This window comes from Phyllostomus hastatus, unplaced genomic scaffold (assembly GCF_019186645.2).
Source record: "Phyllostomus hastatus isolate PE091 unplaced genomic scaffold, TTU_PhHast_1.1 phas_contig_36, whole genome shotgun sequence".
NCBI classification, from domain to species: Eukaryota; Metazoa; Chordata; class Mammalia; order Chiroptera; family Phyllostomidae; genus Phyllostomus; species Phyllostomus hastatus.
The window spans coordinates 307494-319108 of NW_025333862.1; the positions used below are offsets into that span (position 1 = coordinate 307494).

At 40.4% G+C, this 11615-nt stretch overlaps 1 pseudogene; it reads left to right on the top strand.

Annotated features, from left to right (window-relative positions):
• Window positions 1-7448: 7448 nt before the first annotated feature.
• Window positions 7449-8678, top strand: LOC123820604 (annotated as a pseudogene).
• The last annotated feature ends 2937 nt before the right edge of the window (window positions 8679-11615 follow it).

The window sequence follows — 11615 nt, forward strand, 5'->3', positions numbered from 1 at the left end:
GGCCTTATCTATAGTTTCTTAAACAAAAGCTTAACATACACCTTACTTGCTAGATTTACATCTATTTACCTTAAGCTAAAATTTTCCAAGTCTTGAGTCCCCTATAAGAATCGCTGAATTTAGACAATTTGGATTTCAGTGTTTACACCTTAATATGTATTTTGTTCTTATGAGAAGTGTGGAAATGCTACAAAAAATTCTTAAACTATTTGACTTTTATTTCTTAGTGTGTGTATATTTGACCAACACTTTCTGCCTTTAAACTACTGATAAGGAAGGACTGAAAGATAAAGGAACTAGATGCTGCCCTATCTTTAACTTTAATTCTAAGTTAGTTTTAGCACAAGTGATTCGCTAACATGGGAGAATTATAAGAAAGGATATGTAAATTTCTTTGGTAGTTTGTTTTAGAACATGATTGACTTCTTACTACTTTTAAGCAAGTTTTGTTTCAAATGAAAATTGTGGCTTCTCAAGGCTGTTAGTGCTTAATAAAATATGCTTACATCATACTTGCTTTGAGTTTCACTGAACTCCCAATCATCAAGCATCACAGATCCTACTGGAAATCTGTGTTCATGGAGTATTTACCATTAATGTTATTTGCCAATTGGTAACAAGAATGGTGGACACACATATTTTGAGTATCTCCTTTATCTCATGTGTAGACTGAATTGTCTCATAAGGTTTGTTTATAGAACACAAATCAAATTCAAAGAAAAAATTATTAGGAATTTCAAGATGGTAACGTAGGAGGGTGCAGCCAGAGGGGCCCCAAAAGAAGGATTTGTAATAAGGTCCAGAATTTAAGGTGTCCAGGAAATATTAGAAAGATATATAAGATGTCCTCATCCCCTCCCCACCCACAGGTGTGAGTTGGGGGAAGGGACACATGGAGCAGGGCCATTGAGCTGTTTTGTACAGCCACAGCTTTGCAGCTAACCTCTGGCATGGTCATTTAACATATCTGTAACCTCTAACTGGTTGCATAGATATGTTAAATATCTGTGGCCATGCTCTGAGGCAGGGAGATGGAAGGAACATCCCCCCAAGATGTAACTGGGAGACAACTCCCCCTAGTTGCAGTGCCTGCATGAGAGCTTGGAGATGACTGGCTCCATGACATGAGGCCACCCCTGTCCAGACTCATGATAGCAGCCCAGTAAAGCTGGAAGGATATGGGAGTGCTGACAAGTGTAGCCAATTGTAGGAGGAGTCAGAAATGGGGCTGCAGAAGATTGTTGTGGGCATTTAAGCCCAGACACGGCAGCCATTGAAGAGAGGACCACAGCCAGTGCAGAGAGAGCCACATGGCTGTCGTTGTGGAGAGAAAACCACACAACTGCAGCCTTGGTGAGGAAGAACCATGTGGCTTTGGCCAGAGTGGGGACCCCCTGCAGCCATGAGAAGAACCACCATGCAGCTTTAGCTGGAGATCCCAGTGACACAGCTGATGGTGCTGGGAACCCAGGGAGGCCTACCAGTCGAGCACGAATTACTCGGAAGAACTGGGGGCTGCCTGAGCCATGGACTTCTATTTCTTTTCCTGAGATACGTTACCCCAGACTGGGCAAAGGGGGGGAGGAAGGACTGTGTGTGTTTGTGGGTGTTTGAAGGGGCTTTGGGATTTTGATGAAGACATTTAGCCATTATTCTTAAGTCTGTATAACTTGAATAAATAACTCCTTTTCACCAATCTCTAACATGAAGAGCTATAATTCTCTGTCAAAGGGAAAGGTGAACATAGTACAGGGGGACCCCAGGAGAAAAGGGGATCAATTCAGTAGCATTGTGGGACCTTCTTCCCTCACAGCCAATCAGGGAAAATCATGGGAGACCACATGTGCAGTACCTTTAAAGTAATGCAACTACTTGTACGTGTGCAGTAAAAGCCCACCAAAAGTAGTCAGGAAGGATCTGCCTTTTAAGAATAGAGTCCCTTCAGCCCATGAGGTCAACCTCTGCTTAGAGTTGGCCTGCTCCCATGTTCTCTGCTATAAACTCTGGGTGTTTGGTTCAATTCTTTGTCCCGATCACCAAGAACCTGGTTACCTGTGCCCACCTGTGACAGTAACAGCAGAGCATTAAAACAATCTGAGTGAAGGACCAAATGTGACTGTACAGGTCATATGCCCATGAAGCCAGCTGTAGTTACATGTATTTATCAAGTTATGAGAGGCTGATCAGAGGCTTTTTTCCAATGGAAAACTGGTTTTCTAAAAAAAAAAAATCACAAACCAAGTTAAAATTCTCTATTTCTAAATTCTTTGTCATTATTTTAACCCACCATTAGAGTTTATAATTATGATGGTGCTGGGATTAGAAAGCAATGAAACTTAAAAGCTCCTGGCTCAGAGCAGCCTTAAAGAAACAGTACGATGTAAATGGAAAGAGGAGCCAATGTCAGAGATAAATCTTGCAAGCTAATAAAATTCCAAACATCCATTTATGCAGCATTGACTATGTGCTTTGTGCATATACTTTGAAAACATCTTATTTAATCTAGACAACAGCTAGGAAGATAGTATAGTTAATACCTGCTTTATAGATGAGGAAACTGTAGCTCAAAATATTGTGTAGTTAGCCCAAAGTCACCCAGATGGTAACTAATAGACCTAAAATTTAGTTTCATGTCTTTCCAACTTGAATACCAGTGTTCTCACACAAAAATCTTCCTCCCTGGTGAAATAGACAAACATGCAAATAGCTTAAATAGACAAGGCAGATAGTATATTAAAATGGTCAAATTGGCAAAGAATCACAGAGAGAAGAATGATCTGTGTGCATAGATATTAGGTGAGGTTCGCCTTGGCAGGTCCAGCATGTATTCTAAGACATGGAAAGATTAGCTTGACAAACCTGATGTGTGCCTGTTTCAATTATTTTCTTTCTAAACAGGTAGGTAAATTAATAATAAATAAAAATCAATATGAACAGACTAATAGAGGGTATTCATAGGTTGAATTAGGGGGAGGAAGTAGACATAGATTGGAGAGCTAACAGAAAGTATAAGGCTAAGGAGCGTTTGTTACTAGAACCCTATCCTATGTAAGGTAGCAAACTTACAGTACACAAAAAGAAGGCCAACATTGAAAAGTCAAGGGCACATTTAACCTGACCTAATATTCCTTCTTTACATGGTCAGGAAAATGGTAGTGTTACAGAACAAACAAGGGGGCCTGGGACAATATACTATTACTGAAAGAAGCCCCCAGGTCCGCTATGTCCGCCGCCAGAGGAAAGATGTCTCTCAATGCCAGCGATTTGTGAAAAGGAAAGGAAATGTTTATTTAATGCTATACAAACTTAAAGTAGGGACCTAATGTCTTCACCAAAAATCCTAAAGTCCCTTAAAGCACCCACAAACAGACACAGTCCTTCCTTCCTTCCCCCTCTTCCCAGTCCAGAGTACCGTATCTCCTAAAGCTCTGGCAAAGGCACATGGTCCTCTCTCCCCAGACCACGGGAGTCTCCAGTCCGTCAAGGCCGCATGGTTCTCTCCCTCAGGGCCGCGAGACTCTTCACTCTGCTAAAGCTGTGTGGTTCTCCCCCTCCAGGGCTGTGCATAGTTCTCCCTCAAATGGCTGCCACGCCTCGGTTTAAATCCCAGTGCCAATCTTCTTCTGAAGCCCCATTTCCAGCTCCTCTCACAATTGGCTACAGCTGCCAGATTCTGGGCAGGTGTGGCCCTGTGGTGTGGAGCCAATTATCTCCAGGCTCTTCTGGATCTTATTACAGATCCCTATTTGAGGCTCCCCTCTTGGCTGCACCCTGTTACAGTAGAAAATCTGAAAAATGAGCTAACATAATGGGTGACTTGCCTTAGAATCTCAGAAAATCTGGTGGTGGGTGTCAACCATGTTCTTTCTTCATTATCTCTATCTGTTGTTCTGGTTTATCAAACTCAGATTGGTATAGGCAGTACCTAAAGAAAACTGTAAAATATTCCAGAAAATTCCTGATACCAGTTTTTACCCTAGTCAAAATATTCAAACTATAAAACATATATTCATAAATTACTGATACATGCTAAAAAACATGATTGAGCCTCAGAAACATCACATTAAGTGAAAGAAGCCAGACACAAGAGACTACATATTGCATAAATTTATGTCTTTAATCAAAATAGGGAAATATATAGAGAAAAAAGTAAATTAGCAATTTGTTTCTTGGGGCTGTGGATAAGACTAGAGAGTGGAGATGGGGGTTAACTTTCTATTTGGAGCAATGAAAATTGAAAACACTAAATTGTGGTGCTAAAACAAGTGAATTTTAATCATTGAAATGCCAAGAAGTGGAAGCAACCTAGGTGCCCAGGCTTATCTAAAGATCATGAAATTAATGTGGTTAATTACTCATTTCCTACTTTAAGTATGTCTCTCCCTTTAGCCTCCAAAAACCTCTGGCTTTGATCTGTATATGTTAAAAGTAGTATGGTGCTTATTTATAAGTTGCTGAATACCAAATTTCTATTTCCTGCCACCAGAAACATAGAATAAGCCCTTAAAAATTTCTTTAGACATACAACAATTTAATCATGGAAACTGCTGCTTCTGCAGCTAACTCTAGGACAGTACTGTATCTAGATTCCTGTTCATATATCAATGATTATTGAATCTTATTATTCTTTTTTTTAGGTTCAGGCAGTTCTGTTGTTCCAGTTCTGACTCCATGCCTTGCTGCCTGTGAACTTTTGACTTACAAGTTACTAGAAAATAAAGTACTTAATTTTTTGAGCTTCAGTTTTTCTCATATATAAAATGGGGATAATTTTTTACAGATAATATGATACCCTAGATACCATGGTATAGAACACTAAATATTTTACCAAAAACACATTATGACTAATAAATAAATTTAGTCCAGTAACAAGATTCAAAAATTTATATTGAGAAATCAGTTGCATTTCTCAACAGTAACAAACTATCAGAAAGAAAAATTAAGAAAATAATCCCACTTATAATTGCATTGAAAAACAACTTAGAGGAGGAACCATTGAGATGCCAATAGCAGTCCTTGTTTGTGGGAAGCTCCTTAAAGAAAGTAAGGGGCTCTCACCACTGCTGGGCTGTTGCTTGGATGCCAAGCTTTTTCCAACTCTTCAAGTTAGGATCATGTTCAGGATACCATATTGCATTTGGCCATCATTTCTCCTTAGTTTCCTCCAGGGTCACAGTTTATCAGTCTTTCTGGGTCTTTTACAACCTTTCTGAGGATACCAGTCAAGTTTCCCATCTGCAGTTTCACCCAACCACTGAAGCAAAATACTATTTTTACATTCCCAACTGCAGTTTTCCACCTGCAGCCCTGAAATCACACCACTTCAACCGGGAGCCCTTGTTCCTTTCTTTGAAAAATGACATTTAGAAACAAGTATCTCAAAGTTAGTTCATTGCTGCTTGGGTTTCATTTCTGCTAGGACTTCATAAAAAAAGCCACTTAGTGGTTTGTCTATTTAAAAAATACAGTATCTGGTCAAGATGGAAGTGTAGGGAGACACACTTCCCCTCCTTGTGCAATCACAAGAAAAGTTACAACTAACCTCAAAATAAAAATCACTCAGAGCTGCCAGAAACTGTATGGAAGTCCAACAGCTTAGAGTTTACAGAAGCCATATTCATCCAGATGAGTAGGAGAGGTGGAGTGGTGGAGTTGAGGCAAAGAGGATGCAGTCTGGCAGGGAGAGGCTGCAGTGACAGTGGTGAAATAGGCAGCCCCACATTCATGTACTGTGGATAAAAAAAATGGGAGGGATACCTTGGGAGCAAGCAGTCTCTGCCCCAGGCTAGACTGCACAGCCCAGTGTACCAGCACCAGGAAGATAAAGCCTCATAAATTCTGGCTATAAAAACCAGTTGTGGTTGTGCTGGAGGAAGAAGCTGCCAGTTTCTCAGGAGAGTTTATATAAAGGGCCCACACAGACTTAGAACTTACACAAACTTACCAACTCTGGTAATCACTACAGAGCAACAGATGGAAGGGTGGCAGTGACATATGACAAAAGAGTGCCAGGCAAAACTCCACAAGCCAGGCAGTGGCTATGTCCCCTCTGTTGGGAACCGCCCTGCCTGGTATCAGAAGCTGTAACCCCTGCCTAGGCTAAGGCTAAGGGAATGCCTTTGAAATTGTAAGCCAGCAAGGAGACAAAAGCTTATCTCCCTGGCAGGAAGGCTACTTCTGCTGCTTCATTCATAACTGAACCCTAAAGTTTGGTCAGTTAGCCAAAGACAGGTAAGATTCCCCAAGGGGGGAACGATCTAAGACAGGCACGATCACGTGGGAGGCCCCCCAAAAGAAGGACTTTGGGGACTGCAGCAAAAGGGGGTGATGGACCCTCGCTCCCCGGCTTTGACATAGCCTGAGTTCTCTGTGTCTGGGAGAAAATCTCATCTTTTGGTTCCCTTGTTCCCGTGCTACACCTAAGCCTGAAACAATGACAGGGTGGTGCAGCTCTGTGCTAAAAACTGTGGATTCCCCGGGTGATCAAGCCTAAGAAAGAACATGTAAATTACTGTGAAACCTTTGTTTAGAATGCTCTCAGTTGAATGAGAAGGGTCCAAGGAGGAAGTTAGTTTGTTCCTCAAAGTCTTACAGTTCTTTGACCCTGACTCAAAATAGACCCTCAGACTTCCTTGTTTTCTATGGTCCCTTACTTCCTCATAATGAGTACTGTACTTTACCTGAATTATTATGCAAAAAACGAGCCCAATAAAAGCAGGTTTGGATGGTAAATCGGTGTGCTCCCCACTAGAGGGGGTGGCCATTCCGTCCCTACTTCTCCACAGAAACTAGTCTGTCTCTGTGAATGTTTTTTCTCAAGTTTTTGACGAGCCATCCGCAGCATTCCGTGATCACTGCTGGCCGGTGACCCACACATCACCCCTCTCTGAACCTTGCCTGCATGTGGAGCCAGAAAAGCAGGTTGCCCCGCATGGTGGATAATTAAGGCACTGCCCAATACAACTTAACAGGTGTACAAAATAGGAAGTCAAAGCAGCTCTACCTAAAACACAGAAACAAACACAGGGAGGCAACCAAATTGAGAAGACAAACAAATATGGCCCACATGGAGCTCTGAGGGTGTGAGCTAAAAACTGGGCACCTGTGATTATTGTAGCACAGTCTGAGCCCTCATACTTGCTAAACCACAGAGAGAAAAAAGACAGCCCAGCCCCTTACTGCCTGCAGGAACCAAGAAGATCTGCAAAACCAGCTGGACAAGCTTAAACATCAGCAGATGGAGCTTTTTTGCTTTGTTTTTTTAAGAGTAAGACAGTAAGACCTGGAGTTGAGAGAAAACCACAGACAGATCCAGAAAGAAGTCATAAGGCAAACACCAACAGCTGAGACAAATATCACATTGCTCACTGTCAAAAAATACATGTTCTCTTTCTGCCGGTGGATGTCACTGAGTAAGCATTGTTGCAATTCCCTCTCATGCTGTCATCATGTCTAAGTCAGAATATCCCAGAGAGCCAAAACAGCTACAGAAGCTTTTTTACAGAGGTTTGAGCTTTGAAACAACAGATGAGAGTCTATGGAACCATTCTGAGCAATGGAGAATGCTCACAGATTGTGTGGTGATGAGAGATCTGAACAACAAGCACTCCAGAGGCTTTGGGTTTTTCACATATGCTACTGTGGAGGAGGTGTTTGCAGCCATGAATACCTGGCCACACAAGATGGATGGAAGAGTTGTGGAACCAAAGAGGACTGTTTCAAGAGAAGATTCTCAAATACCAGGTTCCCACTTAACTGTGAAAAAGATTTTTATTGGTAGTATGAAAAAATACACTGAAAGAAATCACCTAAGAGAATATTTTGAACAGTATGGGAAAATTTAAGTGATTCAAATCATGACTGACCAAGGTAGTGGCAAAAAGAAAGGCTTCATTACAACAGAACAAACAAACAAGCAAAATATAATCAAAGACACTGAAATTGAAAACAGGATGACAATGACCAGAGGGGAGAGGGGAGGGAATTTCAGGGTAAAAGGAAAGGGTTTTCATGAATAAGTATAAAGGACACATGGACAAAAACAAGGTGGGGTGGAAATGGGAGGGAGGTGGGGGGGCTGGGGGAGCTTGTCTGGGAATAAAAGGCAGGAAACTGTACTTGAACAACAATTAAAATTAAAAAAAAAGAAAAGAAAGGCTTCACTTTTGTAAACTTTGATGACCATGACTCTAGACAACATTGTCATTCAGAAATACCATATTGTAAATAGCCATAACTGTGAAGTAAGGAAAGCGCTCTTTAAGCAAGAGATGGTTAATGCTTCATTCAGCCTTAGAAACTGAACTTGTTCTGGAAACTTCAGAGGTGGTCATAGAGGTGGTTCTGGTGGGAATGACAACTTGGTCATGAAGGGAACTTTAGCAGTCAAGGTGACTTTGGTGATAGCGATGGTGGTGGTGAATATGGTGTCAATGGGGATGGCTATAATGGAGTTGGTAATGATGTAAGCAATTTTGGAAGTGGTGGAAGCTACAATGATTTTGGCAATTACAACAATCAATCTTCAAATTATGGACCCATAAAAGGAAGAAACTTTGGAGGCAGAAGCTCTGGCCCCTATGGTGGTGGAAGCCAATACTTTGCCAAACCATGAAGCCGAGGTGGCTATGGCAGTTCCAGCAGCAGCAGTTAGCTCTGGCAGTGGCAGAAGGTTTTAATTACTGCCCAGAAGCAAAGCTTAGCAGGAGAGAAGAGCCAGAGAAATCACAGGGAAGCTACAGGTTACAACAGATTTGTGAGCTCAGTCAAACACAGTGGTGGCAAGGCCTAGCTGCTAAAAAGAAGCCATTTTGACAATGCTCATGTGAATGGGCAAAAAAACTTGAAGACTTTATTTGTGACTAATTATAACAGATTATTTTATTTTCTGTTCTGTGGAAAGTGTAAAGCATTCCAACACAGTGTTTCTAATGTAGTTTTTTAAATTTCTTTGAACCCATGCTGTTGAGTGCTAAATGTAATTAATAGTCTGATCATGATACTGAATAAATGTCTTTAAAAAAAATACAAGTTCTTTCATCTTTTATTTTTCTCTCCAGCATTTGTCTGTTTTTAAATTTTAGTATATTTTATTGATTATGCTATTACAGTTGTCCAAGTTTTTTCTCCCCTCTGCCCTGTACTCCTCTATACCATCATAACCCCACTATAATTCATGTCAAGGGGTCACACATATAAGTTCTTTGGCTTCTCCAATTCCCATACTATTTATTCTTAACTTCCTCCTGTCTATTTTGTACCTACTATTTATGTTTCTTACTCCCTGTACATTTTGTCCCATTCTCCACCCTTCACTTCGCTGCTGATAACCCTGTGTGCCATCTCTATTTCTGTGAATCTCTTTCTGTTTAGTTTACTTAGTTCATTTTTGTTTTTGTTTTTTTAGGTTCAGTTGTTGATAGTTGTAAGTTTGTTGTATTTTACTGTTAGCAGTTTTGTTCTTCTTCTTTTTCTTAGATAAGCCCTTTTAACATTTCATATAGTAAGGGCTTGATGATGAACTCCTTTGATTTTTCCTTATCTGGGAATCACTTTATTTGCCCTTCCATTCTAAATGATAGCTTTGCTGGATAGGGTAATCTTGGATGTAAGTCCTTGGCTTTCATGACTGCAAATACTTTTTTCCAGCCCCTTTTTGCCTGCAAGATTTCTTTTGAGAAATCAGCTGATAGTATTATGGGAACTCCTTTGTAGGTAACTGTCTCCTTTTCTCTTGCTGATTTTAAGATTCTCTCCTTGTCTTTAATATTGGGTAATGTAATTACGATGTGCCTTGGTGTATGCTTCCTTGGGTCCAACTTTTTTGGGACCCTCTGGGCTTCCTATACTTCCTGGAAGTATATATTTTTTTTTGCCACATTAGGGAAGTTCTCCATTATATTTTAAAATAAGTTTTCAAGTTCTTGCTCTTCCTTTTCTCCTCCTGGCACCCCTATTATTTGGAGGTTGGAGGGCTTAAAGTTGTCCCACAGGTACCTAAGCCTCTCCTCATGTTTTTGAATTCTTGTTTCTTTATTCTGTTCTGGTTGAATGTTTATTTCTTCTTTCTGCTCCAAACCATTTATCTGAGTCCTGGTTTCCTTCCCTTCACTGTTGATTCCCTGTACATTTTCCTTTATTTCACTTTTCATAGCCTTCACATTTTGCTCTATTTTACAGTCATACTCAATGATTTCTGTGAGTATCCTGATTACCAGTGTTTTGAATTATGCATCTGATATACTGGCTATCTTTTCATTGCTTAGTTGTATCTTTTATGGAGCTTTGTTCTGTTCTTTCATTTGGACCATATATATATATTTTTTTTTGTCTCAGCACACCTTTTATGTGGTAAGTAGCAGAGCCTTAGCTCTTCACCAGGGTGGGGCAACCCACATCACTGCATTGTGGTGGTGTATGTGAGGGAAAGGTCTGAGATGGAACAAAGCCCATTGCTCAGCTCTTGGCCAGCTTTCAGTCACTTTCAGTATTCACAAGCAAATTGGGTCCTACTGGTACTGATTCCAGGGTAAGAGGTTTTGTGTATGTTCTAGGACCCTATGAGTGTCTCCAACGAACTCTTCTGTGATGCTGGGAGTTTCTCCTGGTGCCTCCATCCCTACAGGTTTTTGTTTAGTCAGAGGTTTTTAGACTTTATTTCCCCACGCTGGAACTCTCAGTTTCGTGGTCTGTCTCACTCTCCAGTTATTCCTAACAGTTTATCTGCATGCAAATGTGGGACCACCCAATCTGCCAGCCATGGCCTAGCCTGGTTCTCCAGCTGCTATCTTGCAGTGAGTCCTCTCCACCTTAGTTGTCCATCTCTGTCACTGTTAATGATTTGGATGAATGCTTCCTCTTTAACTCCTTGGTTGTCAGATTTCTATACAGTTCGTTTTTCTGGTGGTTCTGGTTGTTTTTCTTTTGTTTGTTTGTTTTTATGTCTGTTCTTGTCCTTCTTTTGGTTGTGTGAGGAGGTAAAGTTTTTCTACTGATGCCTTCATCTTGGCCAGAAGTCCATGTTCTTCTTTTAAAAATTTCTCTTTCATCTATTTATTTTTTGTTGTTTGTTCCTTTAACTGTTTGGTTTTTTAGTATTCTCCCTTACATATTGAACTTTAAATTTTCTTCTTTTAATTCACACTGATTCCAAATAACTCACTACTCTTGGTCTTTTATTTTTTTATTCTCTTATTCAAATTACATATTTTTATCATATTATTGTTGTTCCAAATCATACACAGCACAGTTCCCTGGTCTTAATCCATTTTGCCACCTTCCTGAGCTTTATTGTTGCTGGGGTAAACTTTATTTTCTCTCACACTCTGTCATGTTTCTTCCCCTTACTCTCATTACTTCCCCTCCATCTAATGTCACATAAGCACTCTTCTTTCTCAATTCAACTCACATTTTTCCCCTATTATATGAATCTTATTTTTTTCCACCTATAATAAACAGTGGCTACTTGGGTAAAATACTATAGTTATTGCTGTACTTCTCTAATGTAACTCCCTTTTGTTCACTATTGGTTTCTACTTTGAACCCCACAGAATAATGTCCCCCATCTTACTCCATTCTGCCTTCCCCCTGCCTCTAAGTTGACTGAGGAATTTTAT